This window comes from Bos grunniens, chromosome 20 (assembly GCF_055505025.1).
Source record: "Bos grunniens cultivar Pamir isolate PY7600 chromosome 20, Bosgru_T2T1.0, whole genome shotgun sequence".
Classification (NCBI taxonomy): Eukaryota; Metazoa; Chordata; class Mammalia; order Artiodactyla; family Bovidae; genus Bos; species Bos grunniens.
In genome coordinates this window covers 34,490,839-34,510,479 of record NC_141184.1, presented here as the reverse complement: position 1 = coordinate 34,510,479, position 19,641 = coordinate 34,490,839, and the positions used below count along the sequence as shown (strand labels likewise).

General features: G+C 37.9%; 1 protein-coding gene across 5 annotated transcripts in view; it reads right to left on the bottom strand.

Moving 5' to 3' along the window:
* The window catches only part of NIPBL (NIPBL cohesin loading factor), a 206,111-nt gene extending 186,716 nt beyond the window's left edge, over positions 1 to 19,395 (bottom strand). For all 5 annotated transcript variants that reach the window (XM_086361456.1, XM_086361454.1, XM_086361457.1 and 2 more), the window contains exon 1: positions 18,989 to 19,395. The gene's annotated coding sequence lies outside the window, so the exon portion shown is untranslated. The remainder of the gene's footprint in view (positions 1 to 18,988) is intronic.
* Between the last annotated feature and the right edge of the window lie 246 nt (positions 19,396 to 19,641).

Below are 19,641 nucleotides of genomic sequence, written 5' to 3'. Positions count from 1 at the left end.
TATATCAAAAGTTTGAAAAAGTTTCCTAGATGATTCTGACATGCCATCTAATTACAAAAAAAAAAAAAGTACATTTACTTAAATGTATTTAGATCCTAGAAAAGCACTCATTTTTATTTTGAAGCCGACCTAGTCAATTATTTTTGATAATTAAGTTTGATTCTTGCACAATTATTCCTGTATATAATACTTTTTAAAAGCAAGCCTTAAATATATCTGTAATACAATCATCTCATAAGCAAAGTAAACATAGTTCTCACTAAAGATCTCCTAATATGTATGCATTTAGAATAAAACCAACTTAAAGAAGCGGTCTTCAGATTAAGCTGGATTGACAATACATCAGAAAGGCCCTAAAACAGCCTATTACAATAGAAAATTGTCATATAAGAACATTCATTTTGTTTTTCTAAGTTTATAGTAATATAGTCAATACACTGGAAAACAACGCTTTAAGAAGAAATGGTATTATTATCTATTATCTTCTAGTAATTCAAACCAAGTAAGATTAAAAAAAAAAACACAACAACTACTTTTAACCTTGATTTAAGACTGTAAGGCAATGGCACCCCACTCCAGTACTCTTGCCTGGAAAATCCCATGGGCGGAGGAGCCTGGTGCGCTGCAGTCCATGGGGTCTCGAAGAGTTGGACAGGACTGAGTGACTTCACTTTCACTTTTCACTTTCATGCATTGGAGAAGGAAATGGCAACCCTTGCCTGGAGAATCCCAGGGATGGGAGCCTGGTGGGCTGCTGTCTATGGGGTTGCACAGAGTCGGACACGACTGAAGCGACTTAGCAGCTGCAGCAGCAGCAGGACAGATATTTTAGGTCAGCTTTGAAAGTCATTTTCAAATAGCCATTAGTATCTATAACAATTTGACCAAGTCACTAAATTGTTTAATATCCATTCATCCAAAATGTGGAAAGTGATACAGGAATAGATTGTATTCTTTTTAAACAGCCAAAAGTTACTCAACTTCTGTTGGCTTTAAAAGCTATATGCTAATTCTAATTTATATATCTATATCAGAACTATAATAATAAATTGAATAGTACCTTGGATATTCTCAGTTAATAAAGAAATTCTAGGATTTCAACACAGTTTTAACCTTAAATTTTATATATCCTTTAAAAAAAATCTACATAGATTTAGAAATGTTGTCCTCATAAAAATAATTCTCTAACAGACCAATGAATAATTATGCACATTGCCAACGGAGAAGGCAATGGCACCCCACTCCAGTACTCTTGCCTGGAAAATCCCGTGGACGGAGGAGCCTGGTAGGCTGCAGTCCATGGGGTCCTTAGGAGTCGGACACGACTGAGCGACTTCACTTTCACTTTTCACTCTCATGCACTGGAGAAGGAAATGGCAACCCACTCCAGTGTTCTTGCCTGGAGAATCCCAGGGATGGGGGAGCCTGGTGGGCTGCTGTCTCTGGGGTCGCACAGAGTCGGACACGACTGAAGCGACTTAGCAGCAGCAGCAGCAGCAGCAGCAGCAGCAGCAGCAGCAGCAGCAGCACATTGCCAAAGAAAAGCTTAATGTCGTCTCAGCTCTGAGAACCTGAATGAAGTACTAGGACTCCCACATCTACCGCACACCTGAATGTCCCACTGACAAACTTAAAACTGTAGTATCATCTCCCTCCCTTCTGCCATATCTCCATCTTTTAATTCTTATTATATTCCTGATCTTAGTGAGTGGAACCTTCATACTTCAAGGTCCACAAATATGAAATCTGAGAATCAATCCTCAACTCTTTTCATTCTCCATTACTCAAATGACCTACATATAAACACCAAACTGTATGCAGGCTAATTTCTTAATTTTCGCTGTGGATTTCCCCTTCCACATTTTCACAGTCCTAACTGAGAACTTCATCAATTCCTAGATGTCCTCCCTAGCCTTTTTTCTATCTCCTATCTAATCTCTGTATTGCTGCCAAAATCTTTTGCAAATACAAAATATATGTTGTTACTAAGTAATTTCTTGGTTTCCCAACATCTTTAAAATAAACAGAATTTTTAAAAGCATATACATTCATCTATAATCTAGACTCAGCCCCTTTCTGCAGCTTCAAATCTTTTTGGAACATTCCTTTTCCAACCCTATGCTCCAATAATCTAACCATCTGCAGTTTCTACAATCAAACTGTTGCCCCAGACTCCCAAGTCTAATTGATGGCTTGCTAAACATGGTTTATATACCATCTCTAGTCTAAATTAGGTAACCCCTCTCAGTGCCCTTACTGTATCCTCTTTGTTAATCTTGATATTATAATAAATTCTTTATCTGTCTTTTATTAGACTGTTAAGATCCTTGAAGGCAAGGATGAAGAATTTTATTTCACCAATGGTAATGCCTTATAGTTTCTGCAACAGAGGAAACACCTGATGTTTGATGATGAACAAGAGAATGAATATGAAATCCCAGCCAAGTCCACATCATACTAGATACTTCATATCTCAAATATTAAGTCTACCCACGCACCTGTGGGCTTCCCTCATAGCTCAGTTGGTAAAGAATCTGACTGTAACGCAGGAGACCCAGGTTCAATCCCTGGGTTGGGAAGATACCCTGGAGAAGGAAATGGCAACCCACTCCAATATTCTTGCCTAGAGAATCCCATGGACAGAGAAGCCTGGTGGGCTACAGTCAATGGGGTCACAAGAGTCGGACACAACTTGGCAACTAAACTACCACCACCTCGCACCTATGGGTACCTTATTTTTTACAAAGGAGGCAAAAATATTCAATGGGGCAAAGACAGCCTCTTCAATAAGTGGTGCTGGGAAAACTGGACAGCTACATGTAAAAGAATGAAATTACAACACTGCCTAACCCCATACACAAAGATAAACTCAAAATGGGTTAAAGACCTAAATGTAAAACCAGAAACTATATAACTCTTAGAGGAAAACATAGGCAGAACACTCGATGACATAAATCAAAGCAAGATCCTCTATGACCCACCTCCTAGAGTAATGGAAATAAAAACAGAAGTAAACAAATGGGACCCGAATAAACTTTTAAAAGCTTTTGCACAGAAAGGAAACTATGAGCAAGGTGAAAAGACAACCCTCAGAACGGGAGAAAATAAGTGAATGAAACAACTGACAAAGGATCAATTTCCAAAATATACAAGCAGCTCATATAACTCAATACCAGAAAAACAAGCAAACCCAATCAAAAAGTGGGAAAAAGACCTAATAGACATTTCTCCAAAGAAGACAAACAGATGGCTAACAAACACATGAAAAGATGCTGAATATCGCTCATTATTAGAGAAATGCAAATCAAAACTACAATGACGTATCACCTCACACCAGTCAGAATGGCCATCATCAAAAAGTCTACAAACAATAAATGTTGGAGAGAATGTGCAGAAAAGGGAACCCTCCCGCACTGTTGGTGGGAATGTAAATTGATAAAGCCACTACGGAAGACAGTATAGAGATTCCTTAAAAAACTAAGAACAAAACCACCAGATTACCTAGCAATCCCACTCCTAAGCATATGCCCTGAGGAAACCAAAACTGAAAAAGACACACATATCCCAATGTTCACTGCAGCACTACTTACAATAGCTAGAACACGGAAGCAACCTTGATGTCCTACGACAGATGAATGGATAAAGAAGTTGTCATGCATACACACAATGGAGTATTACTCAGCCATAAAAAGGAACGCATTTGAGTTGGTTCTAATGAGGTGGATGAACCAAGAGCCTGTTATACAGAGTGAAGTAAGTCAGAAAGAGAAAGATAAATATCATATAGTAATGCATATATATGGAATCTAGAAAGATGGTACCAAATAATTTATTCGCAGGGCAGCAATGGAAAGACAGAGAGAACAGACTTATTGACACTGGGAGAGGGGAGGAGAGGGTGAGATGTATGGAGAGTAACATGGAAACTTATATTACCATATGTAAAATAGATAGCCAATGGGCATTTGTGTATGACTCAGGAAACTCAAAACAGGGGCTCCGTATCAACCTAGAGGGGTGGGATAGGGAAGGAGACGGGGAGGAGGTTCAAGAGGGAGGGGACATATGTATACCTACAGCTGACTCATGTTGAGGTCTGACAGAAAACAACGAAATTCTGTAAAGCATATGTCCTTCAATTAAAAAATAAATTTAAAAAGAGAGAAGCAAAGGAAAGAAGAAAAGGAAAGATATACCCATCTATATGCAAAAAGAAAAAAAATATATTAAGTCTAAGTAATAGGACTTACCAAAGAACTAATTTTTCTTTTTAGTAAATGGCAACCCACTCCCGTATTCTTGCCTAGGAAATCCCATGGACAGAGGAGCCTGAGCCTGGCAGGCTACAGTCTGCTGCTGCTGCTGCTGCTGCTAAGTCACTTCAGCTGTATTCAACTCTGTGCGACCCCATAGACAGCAGCCCACCAGGCTCCCCCGTCCCCGGGATTCTCCAGGCAAGAACACTGGAGTGGGTTGCCATTTCCTTCTCCAATGCATGAGAGTGAAAAGTGAAAGTGAAGTCGTTCAGCCGTGTGACTCTTAGCGACCTCATGGACTGCAGCCTACCAGGCTCCTTCATCCACGCAAGAGTGCTGGAGTGGGGTGCCATTGCCTTCTCCGGCAGGCTACAGTCTATGGAGTCACAAAGAGTTGGACACAACTGAAGCAACTGATCTAAAATCTAAAATCTACTTAAGGCTTTTCTGCAGATAAAAAACTGATGATGTCTTAAGTAAACTATATCTCTAGGACCTGCTTACTCTCTTCTTTCATTTATCTAAATTTCTTTTTTTCCCCTTTGCTTTATATTTTTATTAGTTCATAAAAATTCTAAAACCTGAGAACTCCTTCAGTTTACATTTGAAGAAATGGGCTTAATGACTGGTCGAAATGTTACTTGGCTAGTAGCTAGTTTAGACTAGATTCTATGCAAATTTCACTATACAAGACCTCCAAATGATAACAGTTTGAAAAATTCATAAATTTTACTATGAAATTCAAAAATATATTGAAAAGAGACCACAGCCACAACAGTAGAGAAGAGAAGCATTTAAATGATCTAAGAATAATCTTAATAGGAAAGAGGAATCTATATAAAACAAACAAATTCACTGAATAAAGACATGAATGAAAATAAAGATTAAGAAAGAGTAAACTATTTTTCGAAATACATATAAAGAGCCATAAAAAGGTTCAAACCTTTTGCCTAACTAGAACCAATGAGATTCTACCCTAAATGAATAAAGCCCCCAAAGGTGAAAAATGTACATATAAAGATGTTCCACTACCTCATTTTTGTACAGAAAAGAGGTGATAGCAAGTAAAATGTCCAAAGCAGAATGACTGACAAAATTATGGTTCATCCACTGACAAAGTGTTGGGTAACTTTTTAAATATTTATGAACAGTATGTAAAAAATAAGGAAAACCTTTATCATACAACCTTGAGAAAACAGGACTAGGTGCATATATTTATACCATAAACACATATTTAACCAGAATTACATTCATATACGTATTTTTATTAAAAACCTAGTACCTCTGGTTCCCAAGAAATCTAAGGGAATGGAGAGTTGTTTAAGTATGAAATTTTTATAAAGAAAATTAAAATTTTGGTGGCTATCCTCTAGTTGAAAACAGAATCACCAAAACCATATGATAGCAGAGGTAGCAACACGGCTCAACAGCGAGATAGCATATTAGAGATTCAGATACTGAACTTCACCCTAAGACAGTCAACTCAGTCGTGTCCAACTCTTTGCCACCCCATGAATCGCAGCACGCCAGGCCTCCCTGTCCATCACCAACTCCCAGAGTTCACTCAAACTCATGTCCGTCGAGTCGGTGATGCCATCCAGCCATCTCATCCTCTGTCGTCCCCTTCTCCTCCTGCCCCCAAACCTTCCCAGCATCAGAGTCTTTTCCAATGAGTCAACTCTTTGCATGAGGTGGCCAAAGTACTGGAGTTTCAGCTTTAGCATCATTCCCTCCAAAGAAATCCAAGGGCTGATCTGCTTTAGAATGGACTGGTTGGATCTCCTTGCAGTCCAAGGGACTCTCAAGAGTCTTCTCCAACAACACAGTTCAAAAGCATCAATTCTTTGGCTCTCAGCTTTCTTCACAGTCCAACTCACATCCATACATGACCACTGGAAAAACCACAGCCTTGACTAGACGAACCTTTGTTGGCAAAGTAATGTCTCTGCTTTTGAATATGCTATCTAAGTTGGTCATAACTTTCCTTCCAAGGAGTCAGCGTCTTTTAATTTCATGGCTGCAATCACCATCTGCAGTGATTTTGGAGGCCCCCCAAAATAAAGTCTGACACTGTTTCCACTGTTTCCCCATCTATTTGCCATGAAGGGATGGGACCGGATGCCATGATCTTTGTTTTCTGAATGTTAAGCTTTAAGCCAAGTTTTTCACTCTCCTCTTTCACTTTCATCAAGAGGCTTTTTAGTTCCTCTTCGCTTTCTGCCATAAGGGTGGTGTCATCTGCATATCTGAGGTTATTGATATTTCTCCCGGCAATCTTGATTCCAGCTTGTGCTTCTTCCAGTCCAGCATTTCTCATGATGTACTCTGCATAGAAGTTAAATAAGCAGGGTGACAATATACAGCCTTGATGTACTCCTTTTCCTATTTGGAACCAGTCTGTTGTTCCATGTCCAGTTCCAACTGTTGCTTCCTGACCTGCGTATAGGTTTCTCAAGAAGCAGGTCAGGTGGTCTGGGATTCCCATCTCTTTCAGAATTTTCCACAGTTTACTGTGATCCACACAGCCAAAGGCTTTGGCATAGTCAATAAAGCAGAAACAGATGTTCTTCTGGAACTCTCTTGCTTTTTCCATGATCCAGTGGATGTTGGCAATTTGATCTCTGGTTCCTCTGCCTTTTCTGAAATCAGCTTGAACATCTGGAAGTTCATGGTTCACGTATTGCTGAAGCCTGGCTTGGAGAATTTTGAGCATTACTTTACCAGTGTGTGAGATGAGTGCAACTGTGCAGTAGTTTGAGCGTTCTTTGGCATTGCCTTTCTTTGGGATTGGAATGAAAATTGACCTTTTCCAGTCCTGTGGCCACTGTTGAGTTTTCCAAATTTGCTGGCATATTGAGTGCAGCACTTTCACAGCATCATCTTTCAGGATTTGAAATAGCTCAACTGTAATTCCAGTCACAAGCATGTTGCAATTTATAAGTCATTTTAAATTCTAGTGTTCAGGCCCCGTTACCTTGATAGTGAGGACATAACAATAGCACTTTGAAATAAGCTAAAAACCATGAATAACTGGAAATGACTGAAGAACTGTAATACCTCTCTCCCTATCCCACCAACACCTCCCAAGTCCTAATATGCATATCTGGATTATGCAGGTCATTTTAGCCCTGAGCCTATTAAATTGTCCCTTACCACTGAGGATGAAGTCTAAACTAATACTTGAAATCAGAAGCAAAACTGTTGTGGGAACAAAATAGAAAGAACTCAGAAACACTTTTGTACATAGACCTTTCTCTTTTCCAGCCAAACAAACCTAACTGTCCAACTGCAAGTAGTTAAATCACACAATTCTTTGCTTTAAAGGCTGCCCTTCCAGTGGTCTCTTCCTTCTATCTAATTGAACACTTAGCAAGCCCCATCTATTATCTGTCACTCCAGTCAATCCTTTATCTCAAAACTGTAACACAATTCAAATTCATGTATTCAACTGTCTGCTGAATGCTTACTATGTGCAAGCCACCACAAACTCAACACCCAGGCAAGGTTCTCGGTCAGTCTTTGTAAACAGCCTTTGTATTGATCCTATTTTCTCAAGAACATGGCAATTAGCACTAGAGCAAAATATAGCACCTATTATTTCTTTAGTTAGAAATTCTAGATACAGTGAAGAAAATGTTTACTTCATTTTTCAAGATAGCATCACATTTTAAGATACCCTTCACAAGAGATACTCAGGGTTATTTAAATCAGTAACTAAGCAGATCCTCCTGTTACAACTGGGGAATAAGAAGATAACTTTATTCTAAGAAGAAACATTGTAAGCTTATACAAAACCATAAGCAACAACTTCCAAACTCATAGACAAATAATACAGCCACAATATATGACTCTTGCCATTAAAAATGTTTGTATGCATAACAACTGAATGGCACCATATCCCCACTGCTTTTACTCCTTTAGTTTTGTTATCTGCAATAAAAGTGAAAATGCTATTCAAGTAAACTTGTTTTCACAGTAATAGGAAAGTCAATTAAAAAGCTTCCTTTGCTCCTACATTCTCATTTTCTTTTTAATTTGGACTCTGCTCCTGAACACATAAACACACAATAGTTAAATGAATGTACAAATCTATGAAATACAGTGCTCTAAAAGTAAGAAAAAACTGTTCTACTTGATACACTAGGCTCTAAAGAGGTCCTGGATTTTAGATATGGGAATGGGTACAGAAGACATTCACATTTAAGCTATAAAACTATAAAACTATAAAAATGTTACTGAAAATGATACCTTAATTTTAAGTATCAGAGCCCAAACATATGAACAAAAAGTATCCTAACACTAAATATATATTTTGCAATTACCTCTAAATCTTTCTTAAAATGCTATGTTATTTCACCCAACTAGGTGTATGCACATGCCCACTCTCAGAATCAAATAGTAAAGGAGGGATGGATTCAAGTGATATTCAGATACCATGTCAGAACATGGTAAACAACTCATTTAAAGGATCAAGTATTATCACCAAGTTTCTAGTTTAGGCAACTTGAGTTAATGATGGGAACATTAACCTACTTCACATAGTTCTAAGAACACTTTTTCTTTTTGAGTGGGAGGGGATAAGGGTAGGGAAGAACTGACAAATGAGTTCAGATTTCTATACTACTTCTGAATTTATAGTTTGTATGGGACATCAGGACAATGATAAGTAAGACAGCTAAGTAAGACAGCTGGATCTGTCTCAGAAGAGAATTCTATTCTACAGATAGATTTGTGAGTTATCAGCATGTAAAAAAGTTTAATAAATAGATTAAATCAATAGGAAGAGAGAACAGAATGAAGGCTGAACAACCACCCTGGGGACATCAATATTTAAGGAGTGGGCAGAGATGGAAGAGTTAGCAAAAAGATCTACAAATGAGAGAATGATATCCCTGAACCCAAGAGAGAACGCTGTTTCAAAAAGTGAGGGGTGAGGGGCAACAAAACAGGTGGTCAAATAAAATGACCCTTCTTTTCCCATTATCTGCTCCAACTTCCAGTAAATAGCACTACTTTAAGCATTAGAAGAGAAGCAATGACTCGTTCTTCACTATAACCTATGCTCTATTTTTAGTTTAAACAACAAACCTGAAACCAACAAAATGTAAACTCAATTTCTGGCTGTAAACTCACCACTGTTTCAGTTGCTATGTGCTGCTATGTTTAAAATACATGAAGTTACCTATTTTAATTATGATGAAAAAGAGGCCAAGGTCTATTTTACCTACTTGGTAGAGCATCTAACCTAAGAGAATTAACTAGTACAAATAAATGCCACTCAAGAGTAATGTAAATCACAACATTTCTGGTGTTGAGGGGTGAAAGTGTTAGTCATTCAGTTGTGTCCGTGACCCCATGAACTGCAGCCCGCCAGGTTCCTGTGTCCATGGACTTCTCCAGGCAAGATTACTGGAGTTGGTAGCCATCTGCTTCCTTGAGCAGAAGATTCCTTGAGGGATCTTCCTGACCCACGGATTGAACCTAGGTCTCCGGCACTGCAGGCAGATTCTATACCATCTGAGGGGTAAATATGGGAAAGTAAGATTGTGTCCAATAACAAAGCAGCTGCAAGATCTGAGACAAATATCTAAAACTGTTCGAAGTATTTTTCAATAAGGTAGTACCAAAGTTGTAGAGTACATTAAATTCAATTTCAAAACTCAGTTACCAACGAACTATTAATACATGCAACAACATGGATGGATCTCAAAAGCTTTATGCTAAGAGAAAGAAACCAGACACAGAAGCCTACATGTGTATGATTCCGCTTATGTGACAGTCTAGAGAATATATAACTATAGGAACAGGAATTTAGATCTGGCTGCCAGGAATTAGAGTAGGGGTGAGATATTGATCACAAAAAGATATAAGGGAACTGCTAGAGGTGATGAAAATATTATGTCTCTACTAAAGGTAGTAGTTGCAAGATAATGTTTCTCAAAACTCAAACTGTACAGCAGCAATAGTGAATTTTATTGTGTAAATGCTGAAGCTGAAACTCCAGTACTTTGGCCACCTCATGCGAAGAGTTGATTCATTGGAAAAGACTCTGATGCTGGGAGGGACTGGGGGCAGGAGGAGAAGGGGACAACAGAGGATGAGATGGTTGGAGGGCATCACTGACTCAGTGGACGTGAGTCTGAGTGAACCCCGGGAGTTGGTGATGGACAGGGAGGCCTGGTGTGCTGCGATTCATGGGGTCACAAAGAGTCAGACACGACTGAGCGACTGAACTCAACTGAACTGACTGATACCTGAATAAGCCTAACTGAGACAGAGGATGAGATGGTTTGATAGCATCACCGACTCAATGGACATGAATTTGAGCAAATTCCAGGAGATAGTGGAGGACAGAGGTCGCAAAGAGTAGGACACAACTTGGCAACTGAACATGTCTTACTTAAAAAAAATTAAGTCACCATATCATTATTTCATTTAAATAACATTTTTAATGCTCTGTTCTAATTACAGTTGACTTATCTATATTGTTATTAGATATAATATTTAAATTAGCAAAGGAAATAAAAACTACAATAAACCAATCTTAAGCTTGAAACAAGGTATTTAGATACTTTCCCTCTTACAATAAATCGCAGTTATCTTACTTGCAATTCTGCTACCCAGGGGAGCAAAACAAAAGCCCTTTCCTATGTTTTACAATCCTAACAGCCAAAAAAAGAACTTTTAGGTTTTCCTTTATATATGTTTCATATGGATTGATTGGGATGTATGTAAACACTATCATACAGTTTAATTCTAATTAATTGATTCAACAAAAATGTAATGAATACCTACAACACAGGACAAGCACTGTGATGGTGTTACAGGCATAAAGATGGAAATAATAGTCTTCTTGCTTGCATAGAGCTGATGGTTTAGTATGACTGAAGACATAGGAACAAATTATTTTATCAAGAAATATAAGTAATAAACTGACAGATGCTATTAAATTAAATGACCAAGGAAACTTTCACAAAAAAGTTTGCTTTCTCCTTAAAAAAAAACTTCTGGTCACTGAGCTGATGTTTTGAGAAGTACCATATCTCTAGAATGAAGTAAGAATGCTAACACAAATATACATTTTCCAGTTAGTATCAAAATGCTTTTTCACCAGCAATATTCTGAACTTACGAAGATATCTGAATCTGAGGCCTTTTAAACTGAAATGGCAACCCACTCCAGTGTTCTTGCCTGGAGAATCCCAGGGACGGGGGAGCCTGGTGGGCTGCCGTCTATGGGGTTGCAGAGAGTCAGACACGACTGAAGCGACTTAGCAGCAGCGCAGCAGCAGCAGCAGGTTTCATAAACATTAATAATACCAACTATATTCACCAAGCCATGTAAAAATTTGCTTAGGAGGAGACACAGATTAAATAGACACTGACAGAAAGAGAAAGAGATACACAGCAGAGGGAAAGAGAATATTAATAGATTTAAATAAAAAGCATATGTCATATATGTCTTACAGGATAACCTGAAGTAACTTGCAGTAGGTTATGGCATAAATGTTGGATTTTTAATCCTTTTTTCAAAGGGAAAAAATGGTAAAAGTAGCATTTAGGCCATTACATTTCAACTTTCCACCTTAAGAATTTTCTAAGACATAGGCAGAACCCTAGGAAAAAGCATCATGTTATGTGCATCAATTTTTTTTTTTAAGAATAGTATTTTTTTTAATGGGAGTTAGGCCCATTATATACCCAGGTAACATTTCAATTTGATCATTACCAAAGAAAAACTAAATTACATATAGACTACACTCAGATCATCAATTTCTTTAGACAGAAACTGGCAACCCATAATCCTATCACACAAAGAAAACGAAAAGTAGATTTTAAACTCCTGAAAGGGTTAAAATAGATAAGCAACAAGGTATATGAGATAGCACAGGGAATTACACCCAGGAATTATATCTTATAATAACCCACAATGGAATATAATCTGCAAAAATACTGAAAATCAATATGCTATATATGTAAAATTAACAATATTGTAAATCAACTATACTTCAATTAAAAAAATAAAACATAACAAATATAGGGGAAAACTAAGCAAAACAAAAAACAAAAGAAAAAAATAAAATCTTGAAAGAGTTGTCAAATAGCAATGTTGAGAAAACTCAGTGATGTATTTCTTTACTAGGATTAATTTCAAGACCATGTTAGTTAACCAAAAAATTAAACACATCATTATAAAATTGGTATTTTTAGAGTAAACTCTAGTTTGAGTTTTAATAATTCCATTAGTGTTTCAAGCACTGCTAGTTTTTGAGGTATCTAGAACCAATGACTATTTAAAAAAAACAGTACTCATAAAGTACATATGCATTTCACTGGCACAAAACTAAAGAACTGAGAAGTACAGATGACCCAAATAAGCTCACTCTAACAAAAAGGAATCCACTTATTTCAAAATTATGTCAATGCTTCCAAATTTCTCAGGAGAGGTAAAAGTATACCAAAGTACTTTAACAAATAAATGTTACCAATTCCATGTTTTTGCATCCTGAAAAAGTTTTTCCTTTCTGCCAAAAGGTAAATACATACAAAAAAAAATTTTAAGAGTCTGGTATATTATGTTAAATGACATGCTGTGCATATGTAAGATGTCAAAAAAAAAACCCTACATCAATTATGTTGAAAATTTAATGTATTCTTGAGAACACTTTTTAATGCTTAACATTTTGATAAGAAATAATTCAAGAATCACAATACTGTAAAAATAAATATTGTGGCTTTTCCACAAAAAATAAATGTGGCTTTTCTACATTTTCAAAAAGTATAGCATGCATTATATTTAAACATCAATATTCTATTTAAATACATATTTATACATGGAAACATCTTGCATATTTTATATGGTATGTTTTAAAAACTTTATCAAGTAATGAATCAGCTATAACTGACCAAAAAATTTTAGAATTCCTCTTTTCTAATTATCTTCAGGATCTCTTTATAAGCTACACAAGAAAAACAAGTTTCACTACTTTATAACCAAGCCTACCTTTTTTATCAAGAAATAACAGACAAAAAGAAGTATTATAAATCTTGAAAAGGCAGCATGGTAGAATGGAATGAACAGATGTTTTAGAATCAAGACACATCTGAGTGGGATCCTATCTTTAATACCTGTTAGATTTGCCACCTTGGACAAATTATTAAACATGATGAGCTTCAACTTCCTTGTTTGTAAAATGAGAACATTATCACTAACCTCATTGGATAGTTGGGAGGTTCAAAAAATCATGATAAACAGTGTAGTGGTTAAGGCTAATGGGTAAAGCATCAACTTGAGTCCTTTCCCCACTTTCTGCCACTTGTCAGCTGTGTGACCTTAGTCACTTAATCATTCTGTACCTCAGTTTTCTCATATATCTTAGGGTAATAAATATAACCAAACTCATACTGTACCTTAAAGAATTGAGAAAATCCATATAAAGTGCCTGGCACAGTCGTTGGCACATGGGATTCACTCAGTAATACTACATATGACAAATGTAAGGCACTGACACAGTGCCTGAAACAAAAAAAGATCTTAAATCTTCGTTTTCCTACATGAAGTTCTAAATTACTTTTTTTACTATTTCTAAAACTCAAATTCACCCCTGAAGATAAATATTTGCCATTAAAGACAAGAAAAAGACTACTTCAAAGTCTATAAAGTTATTTACTAAAGGAATCCTCCTAAAACTGTATGTAATGACAAAAGCTCTGGAGTGAGTGCACAACTTCCCAAGTTGAGAACTTCAAAAGGATCCACATTCTTTGGCTAGACAAATACTAGAATTTTTTAATAGTACGAGTCATACTTATTTATAGATTCATATACTGTGATACAATTGATCATATATATTTCTATGAATAAACGCACTCTACAGCTCAATTTTCTCTTTCTAGAAAGATGCTTTGACAATTTCAATTCAATATAAAAAACTTAAAAGTAAAAAATTGAGACATTAACAAACTCAAAATGAAAATATAAGGCAGTAAAGATTTGTTGATTTCAAAATTATTGAAATTACTATTAATGTATATAGCATATACAGTCTGATTTTATTTTAGTTCTTTGCCTACAGTATATAATTTCCTTGACTACATGACTTTAAAGTATTGAATTAACTGAGGAACTAAAGAATAATATTAAGAATTTACTAAAACTAGAAATGTGGAATCCTAAATCCTTAAAAACAATATAAATCAGGCCAATTAGAGTAATTATAAGACAACAGACAATTTTCTGACATTTCTAGCCTCAGTTTCTTCATCTGTAAATGGTGGGTGATAACTGTTTCTATTTCACGAGCTTGTTAGAAGAATTAGAGTGGGATCACCCACGTGTAACACAATTCCTGGCAAATAAAAAGCCCTCAAAATCTTATCCAGTGGGCAATTCTGTATCAACAAATGATCTCTCCTAGTAAATCACTTTGGGAATAGAAAGGAACCTGCCTTAAAATATAATGCAATCTGACAAAACTCAATTCATTAAAATTGACTCCAGATTTGATGCTTAAAATTGCTTTTAAATCAACTAAAAATGCTAATATTCCACTCTAGTCATTAAAAAATTGAATAAAAACAGAACTTTAAGGAGTCATTATTCACTACAAATATAGTCAATTCACTTACACTCCTGAAGAGAGACATATGTAAATAAACTCAACCACTCAAACAGCAAACATATATACACAAAGGGAAGATACCTAACAGAAAAGTACTATTTTCATACCAGGAAAATACAACCAAAAGACAGGTATCATATCTCTCTATGGAGATGAGAAAAGCACCTTGGACTCAGATAATTGGAAAAAAAAAAAAAAAATTCACAGATGGGATCAGTGTCAGCACTGAGCAATACCTAGCTTCATGACCAAAGCTCACACGTTACTTAAAGCAACATAATCTAATAAGAAACTATTAAGAGTCAGAGAATACCCTAATCTCCCACTGAGTCACTAAGTGAATCTACACAAATCACGTGGCCTCTGAGTTTTTTCATCAAAAAGTTGAAACCACACTGGTCATTCATCTTGCAGAGGAATGAGAATATTTATGAATGAACTCAGGTCACCTTGAAAAAGAACTAATTTAAAAATACAAAGAATAATTACTGACAACTGCTAAAAATAGGAAAAGAACTTCCTTCTAAAAGTATATTTTAAAATGATTTTTAAAAGCTATATGAGACCATACATTACCACCAAAGCCAACTTAGTATCTCAGGATATTAAACATGTCAACTAACCACTTAGTTACTAGTCAGTAATTTCCTATTCATTTTATAGCAAATAAACATGATAAACAGAACTGAAGTTACACATGTATGAAAAGAATTTTTATTTAACTCAGTCTTCTCAATCACTTTATATAAAACTGAAATCTTACATCATCTTAAAAATTTCAGAATTACTTACAAAGTATGCTTTTCCTGATAAGCAATGGAGTGGGGAAATTTAAATGAAACTGTGTAAAACCCAAATTCTTTAGTTTTTATCTACTTTTTATTATTAATGTTTACATCTTATTTTGGGAGAGTAAAAATACTACCATAGAGCATACCAAAATATAACACAGATGTGTTCAAATGTTTAGACAGCAGTTTGATGGTGAACTGGTTACCAAAAAATTAAATATGTAATTAGTTCAGGAAGTCTTAGAAAATACATGTTTAAGTTGGGTAGCCTGGCTCCAAAGAAAGAAAGCTTCACATCTGAATTGGTACAGCTTTGCTCATATTATTTTTGAGATTCAATAATGATCATTATGCAGAAAACCAAAACTAAGTTTACTACCATACTGAAAACTCGCACTTTTCATCCTCAAAGAGAAATTGAAATTTCTTCAAATACAAGTCTTTTCTTCTTAAAGGTGGACAGTATTATAATGATCCCTAGCACAGGTTCAAAAAGCTTTCGAACAACTATAGTAAACAAATTTGTTGAATGGCTTTCAAAAGGAAACATCCGATACACTCATCTCAAAATACTAGAAGTAATTATTTACTATTCAACTTTAACTTGATTTACTAGACTTTCATGATATACTTCAAAACTATTTTCTTTTCAAGTAATTATTGTAAGTTACTAGTAACTTTGCAGACTCAAAAGAAACAATAAACCATACTGCTGAAATTTCCTCTAGGTATACCATAAAGTATTTACCCAAATAATATAACTAGCACTGTAAGATCTGTGGAATACTTAGAGCTGTTTCCTTCTGCTGAATTAAAAAAAAAAAAAAGAAATACAAGATTAGCCCTGGTGAGTATTCCAACCAATACAGGAGAGTACAGCAGACTATTCATAATCTCTAGGGAAACAAATTATTCTTTCCAACTAAGTTATCAAGAATGTAAAGTTCAAGTTTAGGTTTTACTAAAGTTTCGCAATATCTTCTCCTTTAAAAATAACCTATTTAACTGGTTTGGACCAAACAAAATATTTTCAACCTACTTAAAAGAAGTATTTATGCTATCTGAATGAAAGGTATCATACAACCTGTATTACTTACTGATTACCAAATATGTAGAATTAGGAAAATAAGGTCTAATAAGAACTAATTCACTATAATGCCAAAGTAACAACAAAAAAATCAATCAGTATGACATACTGATTCAAACGTGTAAGAAAGCTCCCTTTATAACTATAAAATGCGAAAGATAAGTTTTTCCTGTTGATGAAAACTAAGCAAGCAGAACTCCACTTTCCATTACCTTTAATTGAAGGATGTTCATCCCTTGACATACATCTCTGTATTTTATTTAAATAAAGTTGTAAAGACAATCACAGGTTCTTATCAGGGCCTTTTTCAACATTAATATTGAAGCCCTTACCCCGCCCCCTCACCCTCAAATCCTCCGCTTAAGAAACGAACTGTTCCTACCTTCCGTATTCTCCTCTCCCCCCGAAACCCTTCCCCAGTCCCCATTCGCGTGCCCCCCACCCAGTGTAGGCCTGAGGCCCTGTAGCAAACAGTGTCTAACAGGAGCAGGCAGCACAAAGACAGGAATGGGAGATTAGTGGGAGGGAGGGAGGCCGGGATTGGGGCTCAGCAGGAGCTTCAGGCTTTTTAAAATTCAAACTGCTCCCTGACCAATACAAATCACGGACACGCTACTGACTACTACACGGATTTATAGCATTAAAAACATGCCTAGTACGTGACAGCTATATTAACTTCACTCTTTCTAACATTTATCCATACGTTTGCAGGAAATGTGGAACAATTTACTTTAAGCATAAGGCTAAACTCAAAAATCACCTTCAGAAAAGTTACTTATTCTACGATGACATAACTTAATGAGATGCAAAAAATTTGAACCAACGTAACACTCACTAATAAAACAAGGGACTTTGTTGATCAGTGTTGCTTCATTTTAACCAATGAAAGTTTACCTTCAGTGAATATGAGACAAAGTATCAAAACAGAATAACCCAGGAACAATTATTTTTCTATGCAACTTGTATGGCTGAGGACTTTTAAACTGGCTTTTCCCTTATACCAACTTACATTATCAACGCCTCCACAAACAAGCTCCAAGCACTTAACTTACTTGTGAGCTAGAATTTAAGATAAAATTGATATTTTTCTCCAGCATTTACAGATACATTTGACCTATTAAAATGACACCTCTCTCATTACACAGTCAAACATCATGGGCACAAACAGCCAATGACAATCCTGGGACCTCAAGAAGATCTGCCCTGACATGAAAGGATGGCACCTTCCACATTTTTTTTTTAACCTCCCAGGGATTTTAAGCATAACTTCATTTCTGTCCTTTTAAAGAAAATTGGATGTACTTGTATCTCACCGCAATTCTCAGAACACTTAAAAACCTTTTTAAGCTTCTACACGTTTAGATCAGGAAGTACCTGAGTGTTTCACGTACAATCATTTAAAACTGTCCTTATATAACGCACACAAATATAAAGTGGCAGGGTAAACCTGTCAAGTACTTTATACTTGTCTCTGAATAAAAAGTCCATGTGCAACACACTGTCAAACAACAACATAAAAGCGCTTTGCGTGGGTGGGGGGGTCATATGCAGTGTCTACTATACTATGGTTTTCTCTATTAAATATTCATGTGGACGATTTAATTCTCCTTAAAAAGAAAATGAGTCTTTATTAACTTTCCAACGTCCAAACAAGTTTTACACGGGAAAAGAATTACCACTGGATCCGTGTCTGAGTATTTACATTTGTCTCACTAACTGAAACTACTTCCTCCCTTCATGGGGTCACAGGGGGAAGAAGGGGGGTTGTTTGTTTCACTGGGACGTTCCCCACTCCCGGACCAGGAAAGTTGTAAATATGGGGACGGTCAGGGCACATTTGCTGTTAGTTGTATTGTTTCCGCCTCCTCGCTAGCTACAGCTCTTCTCCCGGGCGAGGCCTGTCACCGACCAGCGGTAGCTCCGCTCAGCCCGGAGCTCTCCTAATCCCCGAGCTCAAGTAGATTCCGCTGGCCCGCGGCCTGCACTCTCCGCCGGGCCTACGCCTCCCCGGCCGCCCGGCAGGAGCCCAGTCCCCGCCACCGGAGCCGGCCGGGAGAGGGTACAAAACCACCGCCACCCAGGGCGGCTGCCACCAGAGAGGAGCGAACTCTAGACTCGCCCGTGGAGGAGACCTGGGGCCGCTAAGGAAACGGCGGGGAGGGGAGCGAGGAGGAGAGACGCTGAGGACCTGGCGCCGCCGCCGCCGCCGCCGAAATAAAGAGCAGGAATTTACCTGGGCGAATCGGCGTCTGAATCCAAGGGGAGGCCGAGGCCGCTGTGGCGAGAGACTATAATCCGGGCCGGGAGGGGGGGTGGCTACGGCTCCTCTTCCGTCTCCTCAGTGCGGGGAACATGTAGAGCCGGGGGGAGACCAGCCGAGAAGACAAATCGCTGCTTCTTCTTCCTCCTCCTCCTCCTTCTCCCACATAGAAACACTCACAAACACCCGACCAGGGGCCCGAGCTACCGGGGGGGCATCGCCGCCGGCCCGGGAACCAATCCTCCAGTCGGCGGGGGCGTCCCTCCCTGCGGCTTGGTGGTGTCGGGTGAGTCGGTACCGACGGAGGGAGGGGGGGGAGGGCGGGGGGGGAAGGAGCCCTGTGTGTGTCTCTCTCTCGTTCCGTCTCTCCCTCTCAGAACAAAATGCCGACCGGAAGTGCAGCTGCAGGAATGACTCCCTCCGCCGGCGCCAAACACTAACAACCACCCCCTCTTCCCCACTCCACTTCCGCCACCGCCGCGCCGCCGCCGCCACTTGGGCTCGCGTCTTCGGCCGCGCCGCACTGCACAGCCCGCGCCGCTCAGCTCCGCACCGCACCTGGGGCCCGGAGGCGCCCGGCAGCGAGGCGGCGGGGGCCTCTCCTCCGCGCCCTTCTCGTCGGGGCG